This window comes from Chiloscyllium plagiosum, unplaced genomic scaffold (genome assembly GCF_037043375.1).
Source record: "Chiloscyllium plagiosum isolate Xiang-an unplaced genomic scaffold, Cpla_swu_hap1 HiC_scaffold_27, whole genome shotgun sequence".
Classification (NCBI taxonomy): Eukaryota; Metazoa; Chordata; class Chondrichthyes; order Orectolobiformes; family Hemiscylliidae; genus Chiloscyllium; species Chiloscyllium plagiosum.
The window spans coordinates 18,467,832-18,491,973 of NW_028270165.1; the positions used below are offsets into that span (position 1 = coordinate 18,467,832).

The 24,142-nt window shown below is 45.4% G+C and overlaps 1 non-coding gene across 1 annotated transcript; it reads left to right on the forward strand.

The window, feature by feature from the left end:
* The first annotated feature begins 443 nt into the window (after positions 1–443).
* On the forward strand, positions 444–533 carry trnap-cgg (transfer RNA proline (anticodon CGG)). Its single transcript is given in 2 exon segments — positions 444–479; positions 498–533. It is a non-coding gene; the product is annotated as a tRNA-Pro (tRNA).
* Positions 534–24,142: the final 23,609 nt, after the last annotated feature.

The following is a 24,142-nucleotide window of genomic DNA, read 5'->3' on the forward strand; positions in this document are numbered from 1 at the left end:
CGTGCCTCATCTGCAGGACAGCTGTCCGGCCCGCCCTCCATTGTTGACGTCACAATGCGGATGCAGCCCTGTCAGTTTCAGAGTGAAACTCCCTCCCTCTGGGCAACATCTGGGAGCAAAGCAATGTCTCCCCCTTTCCATATACCATCCTCCAGCAGCGAGGGGGAAGGGGAGGTAGGGGTGGGTGAAACACTGTTCACTTGTAGCAACTGGAGTGAATCCTGGGAGGGAGCAGACACTCCAAAGGTGCTCAAATACTTTCTATCTCTCTTAAAGCTATTTTCCTTGTGTGTTCCCTCAGTTTGGCACGTATACAGTTGCACCCTAGAAAAGGATTGGTCCTTTCCTCATGTTCACAACTGAAAGGTTAGATTCTCAAGGAACTGAGCAGCAGTTAAGGGATTGGCACATTGCTCAAAAAATGTAGGCCGCCTGTGGCCTGTGGCTCGTTGGTCTAGGGGTATGATTCTCGCTTCGGGTTTTCTGATACGTGGGGTTGCGAGAGATCCCGGGTTCAAATCCCGGACGAGCCCTTGTTTCTTACATTGCCTTGTGCAAAAACGGCTAGTCAATACTCTCAAAAAGCAGCTTCATTAAACGAGATCCAACTGCCTGAATTAGGGATGGGGCAGAGCTCCCGTTACAATGAACGCGGCAGGGGCAGCACTTATTCAAAGCGAAAACGCGTTTTACTTCACACAGTGGGTGGAGGGCGTTTGGAACGCGTTGCCAGCAGAGGTGGTAGAGGCAGGCACGGTCGATACATTAAAGATGCGTCTGGATAAATGCATGAATGGGTGGGGAGTAGAGGGATACAGATGCTAAGGAATTGACCGACAGGTTTAGACAGTACATTTGGATCGCCTCAGGCTTGAAGGGCCTGTTCCTGGGCTGTAACCTTTCTTTGTTCTATATGGTGTATATCTGATATTGTTGGCTGTTGTAAAAGTTTCTGTTGTAATTATTATTCACCTTCTAATGTAGTAATGGAGTTACGTCCTTTTTTTGTCATAATTTTTTATTTAATAGGTCAGCAGGAAGTTATTCAGCAATTTTATCTGCCTTTCTTTTCTCAAGCAGCCTTAACATTTCATTTTCATATCCTTGATTCAGCTCCATTTCCAGCATCTTTGTAGGCAGTTTGTTCCATGTTATTGTCACTGAATTGAAGTTTTCCTCCATGCACAGCTAAGGCTATCTGACTGCATGAGGGTTTTCAGGTTTCTGTGGCCTGGATAATATGTGATCAGCAGACATCTCGCAGTCTACAGGAAGCGCCACCAATGTTATGTTCATTAACTGTACTGACAGTGATCACTTATTTTGTGATTTTTCTTTGCAGGAAGACGTGCAGAAAGAAATCTTATAGCAAATTATACATCAACTTCTGACAGAGCCATTTGATTCATTGGGACTTGAATATCAGCAGCCATTCCAATCAAGAAGGCATGTTTGCTTTTGCTTGTTTGAGAGATTTTGGACAGTCCTGTGGCAGGAAGAATACTGAGACACCGAGTGAGGGAGATTCAGTGCGCTGACTGTGAAAAGTGCTTCAAACCATTTACTCAGCTTGGAGGAATCAAAGTCTCACCCCTCAAGGTGGGAAAGGATATGTACCTGTTCTGATTGTAATTTCAATCCCAGAGCAACACAAGGAAAGCTCCCTCCAAAGGGGAAACCTTGGAAATGTGGGGTCTTTGGGAAAGGATTCCCTTCCCCATCCCTGCTGGAAACCCACAGACGGATTCACACCGGGAGAGGCCATTCACCTGCTCAGTGTGTAGGAAAGGCTTCAGTCGGATCAGCCATCAGCAGACGCATGAGTGAGTCCACAAGGGAGAGAAGCCATTCACGTGCCCCATGTGCGGGAGGGGTTTCACTCAGTCAGCTGCACTGCTGACCCACCAGCGGGTCCACCCTGGAGAGAGGCCATTCACCTGCTGCATGTGCCGGAAGGGATTCACCTGCTCCTCCCACCTGCGGAGGCACCAGCGCGTTCACGCGCCATCACAGGGGGGTTGAAGGAGCGATGGCCGAATGCCAAGTGCTTATGCACGAAACGTCGATTCTCCTGCTCCTTGGATGCTGCCGGACCTGCTGTGCTTTTCCAACACCACACTCTCGACTCTGATCGACAACATCTGCATTTTTCACTTTCTCCTCGAGGGCAAGGTTGGACTTGTCTTTTATTCACTCATTCACTCCTTACAGCCTGTCATTTGTTGTGGCCTAACTGCACAAACATCAATGCAAGTTTCAGAAAGATTTCTGCAGCTTTTTTTTGAAAAAAATAACATTTTTCCCGACTTTAACGAAGTTTCTGAATATATGGTTTTAGTTATTCTCAATTTTAAAAATCAGCTATTTCTCACATGCCGTGTCTCCCAGGTAAAGTCATCACCATCCATTCTCTCTCTCCCTGTGAAAGACTTCATACAGCGATCAAAGAGGGCTGAGGCACGAGAAAGGACGATTGTTGGGGGCGTGTGTTGGGGGGTCGCTGGTGGTTGTGGAGAAGGGAGGGAAATGGACAGGGGAACAGGCTGGGGTTCAGATGGTTGGGGGAGAATAGAGGGTGCGGTGTGAGGAGAGAATGGGCAGGGGGCAGTGGATGGGGAGAAAATGGACAGGGGGGCAAAATGTGAAGAGAGAGACAGCACAAATGCCACCTTCTCCAGGACTCGTGTCAGTGTCCCATGAACTGGAACCCACTCCTCCCACATTTCTCAAAAGACGCGTGGTTCAGGCAGTGGAACCATATCATCCCTACAGGCCATTCACACCGACCTTCCAAACAGCATCCCACTTAGACTCACTCGTTTATGCTACAGCCCTGCAGTTCCCCATGGCTATTTCCTGACGAAGGGTTTTGCCCGAAACGTCGAGTCTCCTGCTCCTCGGATGCTGCCTGACCTGCTGTGCTTTTCCAGCTCCACACTCTCGACCCTAATCTCCAGCATCTGCAGTCCTCACTTTCGCCCAGTAAGGGGTGAATGTTCTATTCCTAGTCTTTTGGATCTTTTAAAATCTTTCCCCCACACCCTAAACCTTTGCTCTCTAGTTTTGGAATACCTCTACCCTGGGGAAAAGACAGAAACGTTGAGCAGCCAAACAAAATGCAAAAGAAATAAAATGTCGAGGCACAGGGGGAAAAATCGGCAAAATAAAATAGCTTCGGCATTTTTCTCTCGTATTCGCATTTGGACGCTTAATATTTGTCATGATCGGGAGGTGCCCGGGTTGGACTAAGGTGTACGAAGTTAAAAATCACACAACACCAGGTTACAGTCCAATAAGCTTGTTTGGAAGCACTAGCTTTCGGAGCGCTGCTACTTCATCAGGTGGTTGTGGAATATAAGATCGTAAGATCATAAATTCTGTGTCTTACGATGTTATACTCTACAATCAGCTGATGAAGGAGCAGGGCTCCGAAATCTAGTTCTCCAAATAAGTCTGTTGGACTATCACCTGGTGCTTTGTGATTTTTAACTTTAAAATTTGAAACAAATTCCTGCACACTGAGCATGCTCCGCGGTGTCAGCAAGTACTGCGCATGATCGCCAGTGTCAGCAAAGCACTGCGCATACTCTTGGGAGAGCGCGAGTTCCTTTCCATGGAGCAGTGGAGAACCTTGGAGGACCGGAAGGAGTCTGGTCCTCCTGCCAATCAGAGCCGGCCATTGTGGAAATGCGGAGGTTGGACCGTGAGCTCTGAAGCTGCTGCTACTTTTTTCTCTCTGCATAAGGTTAAACTTCACCCCAGACTGTAACTTCCTTCCTCTGTCTAACATTTGTAAGTACAACAGTGTTTTTCTCATCACGTTTTCATTCTGGGGTTCAAGAGTGAACCGAAGGAGGGGCCAGACTCTGGAAAAGTTGATCCAGGTCTGTGTGTCAACTTGCAAACACATGGCAAATGCAGTACCACAATGTGAAGTTATAGCCTTTGCAGTGTAAAAAAAAATAGCAGAAAGGAGGTGCATTGTTTAAATGGTGATATGTTGAGATGTGGCGAAAGTGAGATGCTGGAGATCAGAGTTGAATATTGTGGCGCTGGAAAACCACAGTCGGTCAGGCAGCAACTGAGGAGGAGGAGAGTCGACGTTTCGGGCACGAGCCCTTCATCAGGAGTGATGTGTGGATAGACAAAGGGCCCTCAGTGTCCTTCTACACCAGTCACTGCCAGTTGTCAGAAAGTGCAGCAAGCAATGAGCAAAGCAAGTGGTATATCAGCAAGAGGAATTGAGTTCAGAAGTGGGGATGTCTTCCTGCAGTTAGGTCGATTATTGAATGTATTCAAGGCTGAGTTCATGTGACTTTGAAGAACAAAGAAGTTATGGGGGAATGCAAGAAAATGGTTTTAAGACCAGTACAGAACAGTTACAGAGTCATACAGCACAGAAACAGACCATTCAGTTGAACTAGTCCATGCTGGCGGTGTTCTGAAACTAAACTGGTCCCACCTGCCAATGATTGACATATATCCCTCCGAACCTTTCTTATTCATGGACTTATCCAAATGTCTTTTAAACATTGTAACTGTACCTGCATCCAGCAACTCCTCTGGACATTGATTGCTCAAACGAACTACTCTTTATCTTTAAAAAAAGGTGCCCCTCATGTCTTTTTAAAATATTTCTTTCTTCACCTTCAAAATTTGCTCCCTAATCTTGAACCACCCACACTAGGGAAAGAATACCTGCCGTTCACCTCATCCATACCCCTCATGATTTTATAATCCTCTCTAAGGTCACCTCTCAACCTCTGATGCTCCAGTGAAAAAAGTCCTAGCCTATCCATCTAGATGCAGGTATATTTATATCGAGTTATGAACTGTTCAGTACTGGCGAAAGCTGGAAAGATAAATGACGTATTCCTGCTTCCAATTCTCTCAGTGTGTCCAGGACAGCAAGAGACCATACGACATAGGCGCAGAAATTAAGCTATTTAGTCCATCAGATCTGCTCCACCATTCAATCACGGCTTATACATTTCTCGACGCCATTTTGAAATATAGATTTTGGAAAGGCAGATCATGGCAGGATCTACACATTTGATGGGGAGTGTTGTTGAATAAACATACCATGGAGTGCTGGTTCATAGTGGAGTCGCAGGTAGACAGGGTAGCAAAGAAGGTGTTTGGTATATTTGCTTTAATAGGTCAGTGCATTTCAATACAGATATTGGGCGGTCATGTTGCGGCTGTACAGGACATTGATTAGGCCACTTTTGGAATACTGTATTCGGTTCTGGTTTCCCTGCTACCGGAAAAGTGTTACGAACCTTTGTAAGGATTTGGAAAAGATTTACAAGGCTATTGCCAGAGTTGGAGGGTTTGATCTATATGGAAAGGCTGAATAGGCTGGGCTGTTTTCTCTGGATCATTGGGGGCTGAGGGTTGACTTTATAGAAGTTCATAAGGAGCATGGATAGGGTGAATAGCGAAAAGTTTTCCCCAGAGTAGGGGAGACCAAAACTAGAGGTCATAGGTCTGAGGTGAGAGGGGAAATATTTAAAAGGAACTTTGCAGGCACCTTTCTCACGCAGAGGGTGTTGTGTGCATAGAATGAGCTGCCAGAGGAAGTGGTGGAGGCTGGTATAATTAAAGCATTTCAAAAGGCATCTGGTAATAGGGAGAATTGAGAGGGGTATGGGTTATGTGCTGACAAATGAGATTATGTTAATTTGGGATATCTGGTCAGCACGGACAATTTGGACTGAAGGAAAGCAGAAGTGTCATTGTGAAGACTGGACTTTCAGAGCAGCTTTCAAAGATGTTTTGTCCTGACTGGGAGCAGAAGCTACAATGAAATCTTTCATTTGTGAGACAGCAACTGAGTGAGTGAGGACATTCAGGATATTGGTGGAAAGTGGGAATTTGTTGCAATGTGGAGTTGAAGTGATTTAAGTAAAGTGTGCTGAGCAGGGAGCCTAGTGTAGGGTTATGTGAGTTTTTGTTTAAACTGCTCATTTCTTTCAGCCTCCAACATTGTATTTCCAATGCTGTCCATCAGTGGGAGTGGTGAATCAGCAACTGGTATCGTTAGAAGCCTTATGATTTTCAGTACTGCAGGTATAGCATTGTCTCATCAGCTTTGTAAAGATTACTGGCAGCAGCGGGAGGCGTGGGCTGGATTCACCAGAAATGATTAAGCAGTTAGATAACACATGTACAAGAGGGCAGGGTGGGACTTGTCTTTCGATTTGCAGAAGGTGGGAGGTTCTGGTGCTGTGGTCCATGGCAAACACAACTGCGGTAAATCATAGAATCACTACAGCGTGGAAGCAGGCCATTCATTCCATCAAGTCCACACTGACCCATCCGACGAGCATGCCACCCAGACCCACCCTATCTAGTTGTTTCTATGGTGAGTGAGACTAGGTCACAAGATTAGGGGGAGTAGGTTTAAGTCAGAGGAGAAGGAACTGCTTTTCCCGGAGAGTGGTGAATCATTGGAATTCTCTGCCCAAGGAAGCAGTAGAAGCAGCCATATTCAAGACATAGTTCAATGGGATTTTGTATGGTAGGTGAATTTAGGATAGTCAGGATAATGCAGGTAAGAGGAGCTGAGACGATGGATAGATGAGCCATGATCTTAATGAATGGTGGAGTAGCTTGATGGACCAAATGGCCTACTCCTGCTTCTATTACTGGGAATGTATGAACATGCATTTTTTATGGCCAATCCGTATCAAGGCAGGTGAGCAATGTAGTGATGTGGAAATGAACATCAGAGAATGATAGAAAGGGACACGGAAAGTAAATGTCCCAGTCCAAAGATGTGCAGGTCAGGTCAAATGACCATGCTAAATTGTCCATAGTGTGAGGTTCATTAATCAGAAAGAAATGGGTCTGGGAGGGTTACTCTTCAGGGTGTCGGTGTGGACTTGTTGGGCCGAAGGGCCTGTTTCCACACTGTAGGGAATCTAATCTAATCAATCAAAACTGGATTCTACAGAACACAAGAATTGAAACTGAAGACTGTATGGCTGAATGTGTGCTGCAATGTCACAAAACTGAATGAATTGACTGCACACATTGAAGAGAATAATTATGATCTGAGACTCCTTACAGGGACATGGCTTCAGGATGACAAGGATTGGATCTGAATATTGAGGGGGTACGTGGCATTCAAGTTGAATAGGAAGCGAGGTAAAGGTCGAGGGTTGGCACTGCTAATCAAAGCACTAATAACATGGTACTCTGGTGTCGGCTCGGATTTCAGGTTCTGATTTCTCTGTCCTCTTCTCCCTGTTCCCAGAGAAAGATGTTGTCTGTTCTCAGCTCAGCTGGCTTTCTGCTGAAACTTTGAGCCCCTTTTACACCTTCCAGAGCAATAAAACATTCAGTCGATCAAGGCCCAATCCACAATATTCTCAGCCTGAGAACCATCCAGACTGAGAGGGTCATTGGAGCAGGGAATAAAACAAGAAAAATGAAACAAAATGAGACATAAATGCACATTTGGTGCTTAAAGTGTGTTCATTAGATCGTAAACCAGAATTGGGGGTCTCCCAGGATTCTTATCGTCCCCTACTAGAGGAATTCTCTTTCCCTAACAATATTTACATCAACAGAAATAAAGCATCTGTCATCAAATAAACATAGAGATATACAACACGGAAATAGACTTTTTGATCCAACACATCCATGCTGACAAGATGTCCTATTTAAATCTAGTATCCCATTTGCCAGCATTTGGCCCATATCCCTCCAAACCTTTCCTATTCACACACCCATCCAGATGCCTTTTAAATGTTGTAATTGTACCAGCCTCCACCACTTCCTCTAGCCTATTTACTCTATCCGTGCCCCTCATGATTTTATAAATGTCCATAAGATCACCCCACAGCCTCTGACACTCCAGGGAAGCAGCCCCATCCTATTCAGGCTCTCCTTATACCACAAACCCTCCAACCCTGGCGACATCCTTATCAATCTTTTCTGCACACTTTCAAGTTTCACAACATCGTTCCTATCCTACAGTAGGGAGACCAGAATCGAATGCAAGAATCGAAAAGTGGGTGAACCAATGTCTTGTACAGCTACAACATGACCTCCCAAATCCTGTACTCAATGCATTCAACGAGTCAAATGGCCTCTTTCTGCACTGGAGCGATTTAATGATTTGATTTTGTATCAGAGTCAATTTCAGTCACTATCTCTGGTTTATGGTGTGTCAGGGTGGGATCGGTGGTACCAGAATTGCATGCAATACTCCAAACGTAGCCTAACCAATGTCTTCTACAGTCGCAACATGACCTCCCGACTCCTGCACTCAGTGCACTGACCAATAAAGGCAGGCATATCAATCACCTTCTTCACTATTCTGTCTATGTGCGACTCCCCTTTCAAGGAACTATGAACTTACCATCGAGTCATACAGCATGGTCATGGACCTTTGGTCCAACCAGTCCATGCCAACCATAATCCCAAACTAAATCAGTCTCTCCTGCCTGCTGTTGGCCTGTATCCCTCCAAATTTTTCCTGTTCATGTACTAAAACAAATGTCTTTTTATTGTACCCGCATCCACCGCTTCCTGAGGAGGTTCATTCCACACATCAACCACCCTCTGTGGAAAATTAATATTTGAATGGCAAGCATGAGGTTGAAATGAAATGGTTCATTAAAATAAACAGCTTCTACCAAACCCCCTACAGCAGGTATGGTAGCAACTCCAACTCTGGAATCTCTCAAATCGATATTTCCATGGAGTGGAGGGGGGAGTAAAGTGTTGGATTCACAGAGGTGGGGTTTTTCTGAGAGTGTAAAGCTAAAATTATACCCGGTGCTTTGCTTGAACTCAAACTGCATTGACGTGGAGGAGAGCGAAAGGAGTTTGCAAAGTGTCCTCCCCTCCCAATGTGCCCTCTCTCCCCCATTGTGGACGTCTCAACGTGGAGGTAGCCCTGTCAATTTCAGAGTGAAACTCCCTCCCTCTGGGCAACATCTGGGAGCATAGCAACGTCTCCCCCTTTCTATTCCTCATCCTGGGAGGGGCAGAGAGAGAGGCGTGGGTGGGGGGTTGTGTTGGGTGGAGACTGTTCACATGTAGCAACTGGAGTGACTCCATGGAGGGAGCAGGCTCTCCAAAGGTGCTCAGATGCTCGCTGTCCTTCTCAAAGACATTTTCCTTGTGTATTCCCTCGGTTTGGCACGTATAGAGTTTGCACCCTGGAAAAGGTTTACTTCTTTCCTCATGTTCAAAATTATAAGGGTCGTTTCTCATGGAACTGAGCAGTATTTAAGGGATTGGCACATTGATTTCAAATGTAGACATCTGTTGCTTCATATGGTGTATATCTGATATTGTTGGCTGTTATAAAAACTTTGTGGCTATGATTTTTCACCTTCTAATGCAGAAATAGAGTTACGTTCTATATCTCTTGTCTCTTTTGTGTTTACTAGGACAGCAGGAAGTCATTCAGTAACTTCACTGGCTTTCTTTTCCCAAGCAGTCTTGACATTTCATTATCATATTCGTGATTCAGCTCCATTTCCAGCACCTTTGTCGACAGCTTGTTCCAGGTTATTGCGATCTAAATTAAGTTTTCCTCCAAACACACTGAAGGCTATCTTGTTGCATGAGGGTTTTCTGCGTCCTGCATAATATATGGTCAGCACTCATCTGGCAATATACAGGAATTGCCACCGATGTTATGTTCATTTAACAGTACTGACAGTGATCACTCAATTTGTGATTTTTTTTTTGGAGGAAGACATGCAGAAAGAAATCTGAAAACAAATGATACGTCATCTTCTGACAGAGCCACTTGAATCATTGGGGCTTGAATATCAGCAGCCATTCAATTCAAGAAGAAATGTTTGCTTTTGTCTGTGTGAGAGATTTTGAACACTCGTATGGCAGGAATAATACTGAGACATCCGAGTGAGGGAGATTCAGTACGCTGTCTGTGAAAAATGCGTCAAAAAATTTACTCAGCTTGGGGGATCAAAATCTCAACCCTCACAGTGGGGAGAGACTATGTATCCATTCTGTTTTGAATTTCAAACCCAGCGCGACACAAAGAATGCTCCCCTCATGGGGAAACCATGGAAATGTGGGGACTGTGGGAAAGGGTTCCCTTCCCCATTGGGGCTAGACACCCACAGATGCGTTCTCACTGGGGAGACGCTGTTCTCCTGCTCAGTATGTGGGAAGGGATTCAGTTGGCTGTGCAGCCTGCAGACACACCAGCGAGTTCACACCAGGGAGAGGCCGTTCATCTGCCACCATTGTGGGAGATGATTCATTCAGTTGTCCCACCTGCAGACACACCAGCAGGTTCACATCAGGGAGAGGCCGTTCTCCTGCTCTTTGTGTGGGCAGCGATACATCGATGCATCACACGTCCTGAAACACCAGCGGGTTCACCTGGGGAAGAGGCCGTTCACCTGCTCTGAGTGCAGGAAAGGAATTGTCGATTCTTACACCCTGCTGACCCATCAGCAGGTCCACAGCAAAGAGGCGCCGTTCACCTGCCCTAAGTGCGAGAAGAGCTTCAGTCATGTGGGCAACTTGTGGAGGCACCTGCCGATCCACACCAGGGAGAGGCCGTTCACATGCTCTGTGTGCGGGAAGGCGTTCACTCAGACATCTACACTGTAATCTACCAAAGGGTCCATATCATGGAGAGGGCGTTCATCTGCTCTCAGTGTGGAAAGGGCTTCACCCGCTCCTCCCAACTGCGGAGCCACCAGCGAGTTCTGGAATTTTTTGAGGATGTAACTCTGAAGATGGACAAGGGAGATCCAGTGGATGTAGTGTACCTGGACTTTCAGAAAGCCTTTGATAAAGTCCCACATAGGAGGTTAGTGAGCAAAATTAGGGCGCATAGTATTGGGGGCAAACTACTGACTTGGATTGAAAATTGCTTGGCTGACAGGAAACAAAGACTAGTGATAAATGTCTCCCTTACAGAATGGCAGGCGGTGACCAGTGGGCTACTGCAGGGATCAGTGCTGGGTCCGCAGCTTTTTACAATATATATTAATGATATGGAAGATGGTATTAATAGTCACATTAGCAAATTTGCTGATGATACAAAGCTGGGTGGCAGGGTGAAATATGAGGAGGATGTTAGGAGATTACAAGGTGACCTTGACAGGTGAGGTGAGTGGACAGATGCATGGCAGATGCAGTTTAATGTATGGTTATCCACTTTGGTGGCAAGAACAGGAAGGCAGATTACTACCTAAATGGAGTCAAGTTAGGTAAAGGGGCAGTACAAAGAAATCTGGGTGTTCTTGTACACCAGTCAATGAAGGCAAGCATGCAGGTACAGCAGGTAGTGAAGAAAGCTAATAGCATGCTGGCCTTCATTACAAGAGGGATTGAGTATAGAAGCAAAAAGTTTCTTCTGCAGCTGTACAGGGCCCTGGTGAGACGGCACCGGGAATATTGTGTGCAGTTCTGGTCTCCAAATTTGAGGAAAGACATTCTGCCTATTGAGGGAGTGCAGCGTAGGTTCACGAGGTCAATTCCTGGAATGGCAGGACTATCTTATGTTGAAATATTGGAGCGACTGGGCTTGTATATCCTTGAGTTTAGAAGACTGAGAGGGGATCTGATTGAGACGTATAAGATTATTAAAGGATTGGACACTCTGGAGGCAGGAAAAATGTTTCCGCTGATGGGTGAGTCCCGAACCAGAGGACGCAGCTTAAAAATAAGGGGTAAGCCATTTAGGACAGAGATGAGGAGAAACGTCTTCACCCAGAGAGTGGTGGCTGTGTGGCCTACTCCTGCACCTATTGTCTATTGAGTTCATGTGCCATTGCAGGGGGATTGAAGGAGCGACGGCTGAGTGACATTGTCGACTGGACTATCAACCCAGTTCCGGGGATTCCCGGGGTTTGAATCCCGCCGAGGCAGATGGTGAGATTGGAATTCGGTCAGAAATTTGGAGTTCTGAATCTAATAATGAATCCATTTTTGGGGGGAGAAACTGCCATCTAATTCACTTATGTCCCTTTTAGGAAAGGAAACTGCCATTGTGGGAAAGGATTCACTCAGTCATCTCAACTGCATCCTTTACCCGGTCTGACCTACACCTGACTCCAGACCCACAGCAGCATGGTTGACTCTTGACTGCCCCCACCCCCACCCCATGGCAAATGAGTGGGAGTAACTTAAATGAATACAGTGTGCGGGTTGAAATTGCTGAGTGAAGCAATACTTCCTTTAGCTTAAGGCTGTACCAAGGATCCAATTATAAAGGGACAACTCGGCGCTGACCAACAGTAAAGGAAGTGGAGTTGGGAGGAGTGTGTGAGCTTTGAGATGTTTAAAAAAAAAGCTTCTTTTCATATACTTTTTTTTTGCTGGGGAGATCTGAAGCTGTAACAAAGTTGGGTGGCAATAAAGGTTACTTGAACTTAACCCCAGTCTCAGACTGTCAATGAAAGCTATGAGATCCAATAGGTTTTTGTTTTAAAGCTGCTCACTCTTTTCAACCTCTTGCACTAAGTTTCCAATGTCATGTATCAGAAGGAGCAGTGAATGAGTAGCTAATATCGTTAGAAATTGTAAATTTTTCATCTCTGCAGGTATTGCATCATTTCATCGACATTGTAACGTTTACTGGCAGCACCGGGAAGTGTGGGATGTATTCATGAGAAACAAAGTTAAAAATCATACAACACCAGGTTATAGTCCAACATGTTTATTTGGAAGCACTAACTTTCGGAACACTGCTCCTTCATCAGGTGTTTGTGGCGCAGGATCATAGGAGAATTTATAGCAAAAGATCGCAGTTTCATGCAACAGAAATGATATAGAACAAACTTAGATTGTTGTGAAGTCTTTCATCTTTTAGAATAGGTTGCAGGTTTTGTTTCATTAATATGTAAATCCCAGAACTTGTTTGAAGACACATTCTCGAGACAACTTAAGGTCTCTATCCCAATCTTGAGTGTGACTGGTTCTATTTTCAAAGTAGGAATTTATAAAATCTCACATGGATTGACTGCCTGTAGATTGTATTTTGCTCAAAAAGCGCACAATGTATCTGCAAATATAATTCTGCAAATTCAAAATCACACAAAAGCCTTATATGTAAGTGTGCATGCATGAGAGGATGTGTGTGTGTGCTTGATAAAGTGTGTGAGTGATAGAGTATCAGCCTGAGAGAGGGTGTATATGTGTGTGTGTGTCTGAGAGAGTGATCTATGTGAATGTGAGCGTGTGTGAGAGTGTATGCTTTGTGTGGGTGTGAGAGAGCGTGACAGTGAAGTGGGGTTACCTGTCATGTGACATGAACCCAAGGTCCTGGTTGAGGCCATCCTCATGTGTTCTGAACTTGGCTTCCAGCCTCTGCTGGGCCACTAAAACTGAATAAGCAGTTACTTTGCACACATTGGAGAGGGCAGGGTGGGATTTGTCTTTCGATTTGCAGAAGGTGGGAGGTTCTGGGTGCTGGAAACTAGGGAAAACATGCTGGAGGACCTTCGGCTCAAAGAGATGCAGCTGGAAGCCAGGCTGCAGACACGATGGGGGAATCATCAAACCCCCACACTGTGGAAACAGGCCCTTTGGCCCAACAATCCACACTGACCCCCGTTAGAGCATCCCACCTAATAACCTCCACAGCTAATCCCTGAATTTAGAACGCCCAATCCACTATAAGCTGCACATTTTGGGACCTTGGGAGGAAACCAGAGCACCCACAGATGGGAGGGGGGAGGGTAGAAAAGTGCAAACTCTACACAATCACCATGAGGGTGGGATCGAACTCAAGTCCCTGGCACTGTGAGGCAGCGGTGCTAACCACTGAGCTACTGCCGCGCCGCCCAGAGTCTTGGATTGAAGGAATCGATTGACTTCATTCCAGGATTGAAGGAATCGATTGGCTTCATGCCAGTCCTGGTGACACTCCAGCCCGTTTGGGAAATTGAATTTGCTTCCACAGAGTTTCCACGGTACAGGGTCATTGTGTCTCAGCAGCTTCAACGATCCAAAGAAGGGCTCGTCTACAGCGAGAACACTAGTCCACATTTCGCTACAGAGTTAAAGTTCTTTGCACAGTCAGAACCCTGGAACACTCCCACGCAGGCTGCGTGTAGTCACGGGGCTTCTCAAGTAACGTTGATGTTTGAAGTAACTTCCCCTCCTCGATTCAAACGCTGCTGATATTCAGGCCCTGAGTAAATTTTTTGTGCACGCCTGAACAGCAAATCCTCCTCTGCTAATACCTTGAGAAAACAGATCATTGCTGTCAGTGCAGGGCAGGAAATAGGATAAGAGAATTCTAGTTTGTACCGAACAGCCTTCCCTATCTCCTACCCGAAATCTCTGTCTCCCATTTCCTCCACCTTTCAATGGATTCCAACTCGAATTCATCCTTCCATCCTCCTGTTTTTGCCCAGCTCCCCTCACCGGAAAGCGCTGACTCTCGGTTCAGTTTCTTAGTCACTTCTTGCCATTCCCAGTATATTGCCCACATCTTTATTTAGTTTTTAAAACAGAAAGGCAGTGGTTTGCTGATGCCAGGATCTGAGGGGAATTGCGCTCACGCTCCAGATTCTCTCTCGCATCATTCACAAAAATCTGCACTGCACATGTGCAAAGAAGGGGATGATGGGAGTGGGTGGGACGCATTCACCAACTCCCCATTCAATCAAGATCCAATCATGCCCACAGCGCCCCCTGTCTATTCTCTCTCGCTATCTCGCTTCCCCCCTCTCACACACATGCCATCCTCTCCGTCCATTCTATCTCCATACCCTCTTCCCCCTGTCTAGTCCAGTCTCTCGTCCACCCTCTGCCTTCCTCCATCCAGTCCCTCTCCCCACACTCATTCTCTCTCTCCTCCCACTCTCTGCTCCCCTCCATTCTCTCTCTTTCCCCACCCTCTGCTCTCCATCCATTCCCTCTCTCTTCCCTCACCCTCTCCTAACATTCATTGTTGCTCTCTTTCTCCCCCACCCTCTGCCCCCTTGCATTCTTTCCCCACGCACTGACCCACATCCATTCTCTCTCCCCACACTCTGCACACCCATTCTCTCTCTCTCTGTCAAACGCTCTGCCCCACCCTGTGCACCCCCAGTGTTTCTCTAACTCCAATGTTCTGTCCCCGGGTCGATTTCTCTCACTCTCTCTACGCCCAGCCTCTGTTTCCCGTCCAATTTCTCTACCTGCACCCCCATTCTCATCCTTTCTTGTGCGTCGAGCCCTCTTTGATCACTGTATCAGCCCTTCTAAGGATAGAGAGAGCGTGGATGGTGATGACTCTACCTGCGAGATGGGAGGGTGTGGTGTGAGAAATGGCTGATCTTTAACATTGAGAATCGCTAAAATGATACTTTCAAAACCATAAGTAAAGTTTGAAAGCAAATTCAATTTTTTTTAAAAGCTGCATTTTTCTGAAACTTGCATTGAAATCTGTGCAATTAGGCCACAGTTGAGGACAAGCTGTAAGGATGGAATGGTCAATTCCTCGTCTTGCGAAGTTGGTTCAGATTAATTAGAAATAGAGTCATAGAGTTGCAGAGCAGGGAAACAAACTTTTCGGTGCATGCCAACCACATATTCTAAATTAATCTGGTAATCCATTTGCCACCATTTGGCCCATATCTCTCTCAACCCTTCCTATTCATATACCCATCCAGATGCCTTTTAAATGTTGTAATTGTTCCAGCCTCGACCATTGTCTCTGGCAGCTCATTCCATACATATACCACGCTCTGCATGAAAACGTTACGAGTTCGGTCCCATTTAAACCCCCTCTCACCCTAAACCTATGCCCCTCCAGTTTTGGCTTTCCTCTACCCTGGGGAAAAGACATTCAAAAATTGAGCAGCCACACAAAATGCAAAAGGAATAAACTGTTGAGCCTCAGGGAAACAAACAAGTCTGACTCCAGCTTTTTTTTCTCTCCGATTGGCAGTTGGACCAGCATCTCCACTGGGCATACTGCGCATGCTTCTCGATGTCAGGAAGCATTGCACATGTACGCTGGTGTCAGCAAAATACTACGCATGCTCTTTGCTGTCAGCGGAAACGGCACGCAACATTCTTGATCGACCAATGGGAAGCCCTGAAGGACGGGAAGGAGTGTGGTCCTCCTGCCATTGAGAGCCTCCCCTCTAATGTCGGAATGCGGAAGTTAGACCATGCGCTTGTGAAGGTGTTGCTGCTCCTCTCTCTATGAATGAAGATTGAACTTCATCCCAGACTGCAACTTCTTTCCTCTGTCCAACATCTGTGAGTACAACACACTCTTCTCACCCCCTTTTCCATTTTATTTTTTCACTCTGGTGTTCAGTTCTTGACTTGCAGCAAAGTTGGTTCAGGTATGTGTCTCAATTGGCAAACACATGGTAAATGTAGTAACGCAGTGTGAAGTGATAGCCTTTCCTATGAAATAAAAACAGGAAGGAGGTACATTGTTTAAATGGTGATATATTGGGATGTGGAGAAAGTGAGGACTGCAGATAACGGAAATCAGAGTCGAAAAATGTGGCGCTGGAAAAGCACAGCTGGTCAGACAGCATCCGAGGTGCAGAACAGTTAACGTTTTGGGCAAAAGTCCTTCACCAGGAATGATGTGTGGATGTACAAACGTGCCTCAGCTACCTTCTGCTCAGGCTTTCTACTCCAGTCAATGCCAGTTGTCACATAGGTGCAGCAAGCAATCAGCAAGGCAAGTGGTATATTAGCAAGAGGAATTCAGTTCAAAGTGGGGATGCCTTCCTGTAGTTAGGGAGATATTGAATATATTCAAAGCTGAGTTCATCTGACTTTTGAATGTCAAAAATAGTTATGGGGGAAGGCAAGAAATTTTAAAAAATATATACTTTTATTAGAAACTTTTTCAAATCTCTCACAACACCTCCATATACAAAAAAGAACAATACCAAAATACAGAAACATAGCAGTACAACAATGTCATATTATGATACTATTAATAATGAGCTCCCTATTATTCTACTGGAACAAACTTAGCTTAAACTAAACTACAATCAAATTGAATAAAAATAAAATTAAACATAATTTAAGTTAATTTGAATTCTATCACATTACTTTATTCTATTTCACTCACCACACCTCCATTAAGGCTCCCATCCATGGGAGCACCAGTTATTGCACCCGTATTCTTTTCACCCAGCCTTGCCCTCCCAGGGCCCCATGAGCGCCCAGACTGATTCCCACAGCTATACCACGGCTCTAATTAATATTGCTGATCAGTCTACATCAATATAATTTAGAAAGGGCTGCCACGTCTTGTAAAACTACTGTTTTGTGGTGCATCATATTTGTGAGGTCATCTTGGGGTGGATGCTCCATCACCAGCATGTGCCACCCCATAAGCCCTGGGGGTTTTCCAACGTCCAATTAATTAAAATGTTCTTCCTTGCACAGTGCATAAGAATGTTACAGTCTGTTCCTGTGTTCTCCGAGAGAAGGCAAATTTGGCAACCCCAGAAGAAGAAATACCGGATTCACTTTAACTTTAATCCCCAGGATGCCCTTCAGCTCCCTTACTATAGCACTCCAGTATCTCTGGATCTTACAACATGACCAATAGCAGTGTGTGAGTGCCTATACTAATTTTACATTTGGGACACCCTGGTGATGTGCCTATCTTGAACTTAGCTAGCCTCTCTGGCACCACATAAGTCCTATGTAAAATCTTCAATTGCATGCCCTGTGCTTTGTTACATATTGAAATTTTCCTTACATTTTCCCATATATCTTGCCATACTTCTAATGAAATATCCTATCCTAGCTCCCGATTCCACATCCTAGAGTGTCCCTCCACATCCCCTAAGGTACGTCCCTTCTGTAAATGATATAACGTACTAACTGAAAGAGCACCTGAACACCAGAGTACTCTTTATTCCACATTTGACCTGGAATGCTGAGCCAGGAGCGTGGTATTCCTCTGTATATAATCCGTTGACTGAAAGTACCGGAAAAGGTCCCTATTAGACAATGCATATTTCTGACTTAGCTGGCTAAATGACATCAAGACCTAACCCTGGAATAAATCTCCCAGACAGAAGATTCCTTTATTCTCCCATGACTTAAAGCCAGAGTCCATTGCCCCAGGTTTAAATCCTTGGGCTGCCACCAGTGGGGTAATCAGTGAGGTCTTCAGCCAATTGTCCTTGTCTTGCCTCATTATCCTCCAGGCTTTCACTGGATTTAAAATGATTGTACTCTTACACTGCTCAGTCTCGGATTTCATCTTGATCAATGAATAATAGATTAACTAGGGGACATCTCGACTGCAATGCTTCAACGTCAAGCAAAATCTACCCAAGTCCCCTCGTGCCCAGTCACACACATATGCTAAGAAAGCGCTTATTTGATATCTCTTCAAGTCCAAAAGGTCCACTCCTCCTCACCCTGTGAGAACTGCAATTTGGTAAACTTAATTAGGGGGCGGCTGCGACACCAAATAAAAGAACCTAGCCAACCATTGAGCCTCAGTAATACTCATCTGGGTAGCAACAACAGGAGTATTCTCATGGGGTACAACAGGCGAGGAAGAACATTCATTTTAATCAGAGCTATTCGGCCTAACCATGATAATGGTAATCCGTCCCACCGCTGCAAATCCTGCTTTATCCTCTCGAGTAATTGTACATAGTTAACTTTATACAGCTGGTGGAAGGCAGGGGTAATAAAAATTCCCAAATACAAAAACCCTTTTGACGACCATCTAAACAGGAACTGCATTCCATCCTTCAGATCAGGCACCTCCACTAATTCTTCCCCTCCCCCATCCGCATAGCTTCTGATTTTGTACATTTGATCTTGCAGCCCGAAAATCTGCCAAATAAATTAATTGTTTGAATCAATCGAGGAACGGACTCCTCCAGATTGGCCAAGAACAAAAGGACATCATCAGCATATAGGGTAATCTTATGTTCCCCCATTCCCACTCCTGGCGCCACTATTTCAGGGTCCCTCCTGATAGCCTCAGCTCATGGCTCAATTGCCAAGGTAAATAGCAGCGGTGAAAGAGGACAGCCTTGGCGACTACCTCTCCCAGGTTTTAATTTATCTGACTTATTGCCGTTTGTGATGACTGCTGCCTTCGGATCATTATACAACACCACCACCCATCTAGCAAAGGTTGTCCCCAGACCAAAGCGCTTGAGGACCCCAAACAGGTATAGCCATTCTATCTGGTCAAATGCCTTTTCTGCATCTAGGGAGGCCGCTGAACCCAGGATCAACCTTTGCTGGCATACCTGCACCATGTTCAGTACCCTCCTGATATTGTTGGAGGAGCTACGGCCCTTTACAAAACCCATCTGATCTTCTTTCACAATACAGAACAACACCTTTTCCAACCTCAGGGCCAGCGTCTTGGTTAGAATTTTAAATTCTACATTCAACAGTGAAATGGGTCTGTATGAAGCACATTCTTCGGGCTCTTTCTCCTTCTTTAAAATGAGGGAGATATTAGCCTCACTAAGAGAGGGCGGAAGATAATCCTGTGCATATGAATAGCTATACATCCCCAGAGGTGGCTCCACCAACACATTTATTAATTCCTTATAGAATTCACTTGGGAATCCATCTGACCCCAGTGTTTGCCTCACCAACACATTTATTAATTCCTTATAGAATTTACTTGGGAATCCATCTGACCCCAGTGCTTTGCCACCTTGGAGATGCTTTATTGCTTCCTGCACCTCCTGTATTGTCATAGGCCCATTCAACAGGAAACCTGTTCCGCATTTATACTAGGGAGGTGCAGGATCTCAAAGAAGGCCTGCATTCTCGCTGCACTGTGTTCATCTCCCTCTGACTGATAGAACTCTGCAAAGTATTCACTAAATCTAACATTAATCTTCGTTAACTCAAGGGTAACTGTGCCAACCTTCTATCTAACAGACATAATAGATTGGGAAGCATTTTTCTTTCTAGCCAGATATCTACGTGGCTCATCTCCAAATTCAAACAATCTTTGTTGAGCAAAGCAGACGTTTTTTTCCCAGTGTGTGCAATGAGTTGGGAGCAGCCCGGAGAGCTGCAGCTTGACCAGTGAAGGCCTATTATAATATACTTCCTCAGCTATCTGCAGAGGGGTCTCCAGCATCTGTTGTTACTCCTTCCTCTGCATCCTTCTGTCCTTCTAGTCGTTGAATAAAAAATAATCAGGCCTCATAAATATGCCTTAGTGGCCTCCTCCAGTATTTCCGGATTACTGGCCGTACCCGAGTTGATATCCCAGAAGGCTCTGAACTCTTGTGATGTACTCAACAAATTTGCTATCCCTTAACAGGAATGGGTCCATGCACCAGTGCTGTGCATCCATTCCACCACTCTTGATTTTACCATCTAAATACACTGGCACATGGTCCGAGACAGCTATATTGCCAATTTCACAAGCCAATGTTCTGTCCAAGCAATCCAATGGCATTAAAAAGTGTCAGTTCCCATGTGGTACTTGTGTGGGTTGGGAGAGAAAGTAAAGTCTCTTCCATTAGGGTGGAGATGCCTCCACACATCCACTAATCCCAACTCCTCGCACATGCCCACCAACTGCTCAGGTTGCGCAGGTGTATCTGCCTGGCCCCTTGGCATCCTGTCTACCTCGGGATCTATTAGGCGATTAAAATCCTTTCCAATGACCATGTGGCGTACCCCAAGACTCATTAATTTAGCACCTGCATCAATTAGAAATTTAAGAGGGTGCACCGGGGGACAATACACATTCAGGACGCCATACTCTTCTCCATGTATTAGAGCTTTAAGAATGACGGACAGTCCATGTTTGTCCTTAATTTGCTCTATTACCTGCAAACGGAGGTTCCTTCTTACCAGTATAGCCACTCCTCTCCACTTGGAGCGAAAGGAGGAGAAGAATACCCGATCATAACCTCCTTGCTGCAGTTTCAGATGTTCCTTATCAGTTAAATGTGTCCCCTGCAGCAGGGCGATGTCCACCTTTTCCTTCCTGAGGCTTGACAGCACCGTCTTTCTTTTTAACGGGGGAATGGCTCCCTTTTACATTCCAGGTGTACCACCTGAACGAATCAGTAGCCATGGTCATCCAGGGCAGCCCGTGGTTTCCCAAGAGGAGGAAGCTTATCCGAGGTGCAGTGAGCAACAAAGACATTAACTCTATAAAGTCTAAAAACTGCTCCTATTAAAAACTACAATAAATAAAAATCTAACCACCACATATAACTTAAGCAAACGCTCAAATAACCCTCAATTATGTAGAGATCTCTTATCCCCACCCTCCCCAAACCCCACCATTGCCACCATCCTGGCTCCTTTCCACTGAGGCTGTGCCCCAATTCACAGATTGTAAAAAACATGTTATTTACATTCTGAGAGTTAACAATGGTTGCCTATCTCCCCACACCCCTTCTCCATACATCTTAAGCACAGGTATAGCCACCCCCAATCCAAAAACAAAAGGACAGCAGTAAAAGAAAAAGGCCCCACACTATATGTAACTGACCGATACACTAAATAATTCCAGTTTTTTGTCAAGGCAGTTCGTATAAAGCCAATAACCACAAAAAAGGGGCAAAAAAGTAGCATTGTCTGTAATGATGTCCCTCCCGCCTTCACCCCGACTCGATTTCTTTAATTCAGAGAATTCGCAAAGTCCTTTGCCTTTACTGCTGAATCAAAATTATACACCGTCCCTCCATGAGTGAAACGCAATACGGTCAGGGACCTCAAGGAATATTGTATTCTTAATTTTCTCCTTAATTTTCTCTTAACTTCATCAAATGCCCTTTTCTTAATCCAGGCTCCTGAGAAGTCCTGAAAATATATTATTCTTGAGCCTTTGTGCATTAAAGCCTGTGGATCTCTTCCCAGTCTTCTTGTTGTTTCAATCACTAACTGTTTTTCTTTATAATGCAGGAGGCGCACTAGGACCACGCGGGGCTGCAGGTCCGCTCCGGACCTGCGCATTTCGATCCGGTGGGCCCGCTCCACACTCAACAGGCCCGACTCCAACTCCAGCCCCAGGAATCCAACGAGGTCTTCGCCTTCCTCGTATTCCAGAAGATCCACGAGCTGTAACATATTTCTTCTACTTTAGTTTTCCAGGTCGTCCGCTTGCTCCTGAAGGACCTGAACCTGGTCTTCCAGCGTTTGGATCCTTCCTCCTGAGACCTCCGCCATGGTCTCCGATGCCACGGTCCTCTCCTCCGCTGCCTATTCTCTTCGGGCCAACATTTGAATTTCCTGACCATGCTTTTCCAGCGTGGCAGATAGTGGTTCCACCGCTGCTTCAATCTTTTATCAGAATTTGGCAAACTCCGAGAGTAACTGCTGGTGTCCCATTAAGCCCAAAGGGTCTGCCCTGGGAGTTTGAGCAATGGCTCCAGGCACCCCCGATGCAGTAGGGGAGTGCCCTGCCTGCTGAACCCCTGTCGGCCCCTTTCCTTCATTTGCTTTCATTCTGGTCCTAAAGCTGTCAAACCACAATTATAGCAGCTCCAGACGTTCAGTAAGTTTATATTAGCAATTGTTTTCTCCTACGGATGGTTAATGAGGTGGGGGGAGGTGTAAATGTCCGGGGGTATGGCACAGAGCCCAACACAGCAGACCACTGAAACCACCGCCATCTTGGGTTTCCAAGAAAATGGTTTTAAGACCAGTACAGAACAGCTACAGGGTCATACAGCACAGAAACAGACCCTTCGGTCCAACTGTTCTACGCTGACTATGTTCTCAAACCCAACTAGTCCCATCTGCCAGTGATTGGCCCATATCCCTCTGGACCTTTCCTATTCATGTCCATTTCCAAATGTCATTTAAACATTGTCACAGTACATGCATCCACTACTTCCTCTGGACACACATTCCACACACAAACCACTCTCTGTGTGAAAAAAAGAGAAAAAAATCTTTCTCCTCTCCCCTTCAAAATTTACTCCCTAATTTTGAAAGCCCCACCCAAGGGAAAGGACACCTGCCTTTCACCTCATCTGTACCCTTCATGATATTGTAATCCTCTATAAGGTCACCACTCAATCTCCTCTGCTCCAGTGAAAGAAAACCCAATCTATCCACCTGACTGTAGGTATATTCCTATTCAGTTATGATGTGTTCAATGTTGGTGCAGGCTCAAATGGCCAACACCTGCTCCCAATTCTCTCACTCTGTTTCCAGGACAGCATTTGTAGATTGTGAAAGGGGAGGAATAGATATCTTGTTTTTATTTTTAAAATGCACTTGATTCCCACAAATAAAATCAACAGGTACAAGTACAGCACATGCAGTATTCCTCATTGCAGCTTCAAGGTTTTGAGTCCTCTTCTTCCGCGTTGGCTCCAGCACATTCGGCTTCCTTTCCCCACCCCCCCACCCCCCTCCCCATCCCCGCCCTGAGCCGTTGATGCTTCCATTGTTTATAAAATCAAGAGCGGGATGGATAGGGTAAATAGACAAGGGCTTTTCTCTGGGAGTGTAGAACTATAGAGTAATAGGTTAAGGGTGAGGTGGCCCGGGGAGGGGGCGAGGAATTTAAAAGGAACCTTCGGGGCAATTCATGCAGAAGATTGCACGTGTAAGGAAAGAGCTGCTAGAGGAAGTAGTAGATGCTGGTATAATTATGACACATTTAAAAGGCATCTGGATCGGTTTATGAATAGGAAGGGTTTAGAGGGATATGGGCCAAATGCTGGCAAATGAGACCAGATTCAGCGAGGATATCTGGTCAGCATAGACCAGTGGACCAAAGGACCTGTTTCTGTGCTGTATATCTAGATGACTCTGGTTTGCCACGCCAGTCTGTTCAATTTCTCTCTGGTGTCATAGCCTTGATGTTTCATTCTAAAACTCCTGTGGGGGCACGTTAACCATTTTGTGTCTGATTGATTGCCAAGAAGTTGCATTGCAGGTTCATCCTGAATTTACACACTATATTTTTACTTCCAAAAATCAGACCTGCTCACTCTCAACAGTATCCCAATGTCGTGGAATTTTATTAATTTTCAGGTGCAGATATCCAAAATTCAGAGAGATGTCAGTTGTGACTGTTTTGCTCTTCTGTCCCTGTCAGATCCTGAATCAGCAATTTCAGGAGAATTAGAATGGAGTGAGAACAGAGGGGGAGAGAGAGAGAGAGAGGGATGGTGCTTTCAGTTTTGTGGAATAATTGTGGAATAATTCAGTTTTGTTAGCACTGCTGCCTCACACCCCCAGAGAC